Raw genomic sequence first — 3,468 nt, forward strand, 5'->3', positions numbered from 1 at the left:
TCTCACTTCAGGGCCTTCCATTATGCTGTTCCCCTGACCTAGATCTCTCTTTCCCCACCCCTTAGCATGCCTGTCTCCTCATCCTTTAGCATATTGTCACCTCCTCAGGGAGGGCTTCCCTGACCTCCCAGCGAGGCTGAGTTCCCCCAGCTATAACTTCCACAGTGCCTATCCTTCCCTCTCTCCACCTCCCTGCTTCTCAGCTGGACTGTGAGCCTCCTGAGGACAGAGGCTGTGTCCCCTTAGCTCATAACTGCACCCTAGTACTTCACCTGGTACCCGCCACTTAGCACGTTCTCAACAGCTATGTTACAGTTTGGTGCATTCTCTGCACTGTCTCCCACTTGCACTCCACACTCCAGCACGTGGACAATGTTCATTTCCTTAGATGAATTACGGGAGCTCTGACCTCCAGATGTTCACTCATGCTGTTCCCTCTCAAGGCATGCCCTTCCCTTTTTTCCCCCAATTCACTCAGCTAACTCCAGTTTATTCATCAGCAACTTGGTTTGCCAGATTTAGCAAATGAAAATACAGGATGCTCTGTTAAATTTGAATTTCAGATAAACAATGAATAATTTTTTCATATAAGTATGTCCCAAATATTGCATTAGATACAAGTATCCAGTATTTTACCTGGCCACCCTATCAGGAACCAGCACCACTCCCCTCTCCTTTGAGAGGTCTCCCTGGCCTCCACCTCTACTTTAGGTCTGCTCGCCCCTTAAGCCAGGGGTCCCAAACCAGCCCCCTGCTGGCTCCTGCTGAGCACGTAAACACTCCCTCTGTTTTGAAACAGTCTGTACCAACTGGACTGTGATCTCCTGACACAGAGAACTGTGTCTCAGACTCCATTCAGAATCTCTCTTCACCTGGGACAATCTTGGCCCTCAGGAGAGGGTCAGTTGGGTTTACAGAGAAGAGAAATGAAAGAGCAATGAAGACAAAAAGTAAACAAGATGGGAAAAGGAACTACAAAAGGTAACACAGCCCAAGGAGCAAGAGCAGGCTGAAGCTCTTGACTGATTGCGTGCAATGTGGGGTTCCCCTTCCCACCTCCCTCCATGCCTTGCCTTGCCTCTGTCAGTTAGAGCCCCTCTTCCCCCCAGCTCCAGTCTCAGGGAGCTTTCGGATTATTCTGGGGCAGGAATGCAAAAATAAACCAGCCTGGGTCCCTTTAAAAGGTTTTACAAAACAACCTCTTTAGCTTCAGAATGGAAGGCCCTAGGCAGGCACAGTAGCTCACACCTGTAATCCCAGTACTTTGGGAGGCCAAAGCAGGAGGATGGATCACTTGAGCCCATGAGTGCGAGACCAGCCTGAGAAACATAGTGAGATCCCCCCATCCCTACAAAAAAAATACAAAAATTAGCAGGCCATGGCGATGTGCACCTATAGTCGCAGCTACTTAGGAGGACGAGGTAGGAGGATTGCTTGAGGTAGTTGATGCTGCAGTGAGCTGCGATTGCATCAGTGCATTCCAGCCTGGGAAACAGAGTAAGACCCCAACTCAAAAAATAATTAATTAATCAATTCATTAATTAAAATAAAATGGGAAGCCCTGTGAGGGAGCAAGGTAGGAGTTCATGCTTCAGCCCCGGATGGAGGAGAGCTGTGAGGGTGCAGTGGGCAAGGAGGCACCCCCAAAGCGGGGGGCAGCTCAACTGCTATCAGAGTCCAAGCAGGTCATCTGAGGGCCAAACCTGCACTCAGCTCACACATGGCCATTCCAATTACCTCCCACAAGCCCTGCCATGCTGGGGGTGGTCCCTAGGGACTGCAAGAGGTGAGGAACCCTAAAGCAGTGAGTTGCATCGATTATCTGAACCCTCATCTCCGCTGATCTCCTTCCAACTACCCATTGTGGCATATTCTGAGGAGTCCAGGAACTGGCCAGTGGGGAAATGGAGTCTACTCTGCCTCTCTTGGTGGTGGGCTCTGTCTCTTCAGTGTAGGGTGTGTGTGTGTGTGTGTGTGTGTGTGTGTGTCCCTTTCTTTTACTTTGGTCCTTGTGCCACCAGTTTCACCAACTGTGATTTTCTTAGGACTTGTAAATGGCCTTCTTTAGCTTTTTACTCACTGGGTGCATCAACTCAGAAACAAATTCCTAAACAGCCCCCTTGCACTCTCTGTCCCTGGGAACTGGCCCCAGCCCCTCTCCACACTTGCCTCAGCTTCCAGGCCACCCTCTGGCACAAGTGACCCTTGCAGCCAGCAGTTTCCAATGCCTCCTCCACATCCAGCCATTAAGACGCTTTGGCAAGTTTGATGAGAGTGTTTTTCCTTTTTTTAATAAGGTTTCTAATTGCCTGTTATTTCCAACCTTCTCTTTCATCAGCTTCCAAAACTCTGCTGGGAGCTACAGAACCAGGGAAAGGAATCTGGTTCTCACCAGTGTCAGGAGAGAGGCCCTGCGGTTGTCCTTGGATGTCACCATCCTCTTCACCATTATGACTCGTAATTATAGACAACGGATCTTAAATTAGCCCAGGAATCAGAAGCTCTGGCTCCTGTCTTCAGCCCCAGGAGTGTCTCAGCGTGGCACCTCTGAAAAGTTTACTGGCTTTGAGACCCCTTTTATGTCAAATGGGAATAAAGCTGCCTAGCCATAGCATCACCGGCTGGTGTGAAAAGAGCTCATAAAACAACTCCAGATTCTGAAGTCTCACCCTTACAACTCCGTGCCCCCAAACACTTGTCTGTAACACATTTCAGGCCTTGGTTTGTCCTCTTGCCCTGTTTCTAATCCAAGCCATTTCCTCTGCATGTGTTTAGTTGTTTAGCAAGGGCGTAATCACTTGCAAAGCCTCGCTTCTGCCTTTTCTGTCCAGTCCCTCCCAGGCTGGAGCTCTCTGGGTCCTCGGGGCTCTCTTTCCACACTTTTTCCTACCTGGATGCCTACTCTCAATCTCAACCCAATAAGGGGGCACCAACCCACTGCCCCTGCCCCATCTCAAATACGTTGCCTTGTCAAGGAGTTCTGCATGACTGTCTGAAATATGGTTACGACAGGGATCAGGATATGCTCCCCCAAAATATGGCAACTTGGTATACTGGATATTTTTAAGTTGAAAGAATTTGAGAAAGAGCAGATGCAGGAAGGACTCTTTGACCTTCCCCTGAAAGTCATAAGCCCTTATTTAGTTCCTTATGAAGTCCTCCACACACAAAACTTGTATTACATAAATGTGTAAGTTTTTATCTTGTTAATCTGTCTTTTGCTACAGAAGGAAAAAGGTATTTTTTCCTCCATATAATTACCTTTATAGAACTCCTATGTTTTATACAACCTGCAATTAGTAATATTTGTAAAGTTGCCATAATACTGGATCTGTGAATGTTCTAGGAGCTTCTGAAATGTAAAGTGTGATTACAAGGCAAGAACGCTATTTTAACCCTATTAAAATGTCCCTAGGGTTTTGGGGCAATACAGGGGTTGGAGGGCTCAACACCTCAATAGTTAACAGT

At 47.8% G+C, this 3,468-nt stretch overlaps 1 long non-coding RNA gene across 1 annotated transcript; it reads left to right on the forward strand.

The window, feature by feature from the left end:
• The first annotated feature begins 486 nt into the window (after positions 1–486).
• Positions 487–2,614, forward strand: LOC103882027. The gene is made up of 2 exons (XR_643698.3): positions 487–981; positions 2,339–2,614. It is a non-coding gene; the product is annotated as an uncharacterized LOC103882027 (long non-coding RNA).
• The last annotated feature ends 854 nt before the right edge of the window (positions 2,615–3,468 follow it).

The sequence above is a fragment of the Papio anubis genome, chromosome 2, assembly GCF_008728515.1.
Source record: "Papio anubis isolate 15944 chromosome 2, Panubis1.0, whole genome shotgun sequence".
NCBI lineage: Eukaryota > Metazoa > Chordata > Mammalia > Primates > Cercopithecidae > Papio > Papio anubis.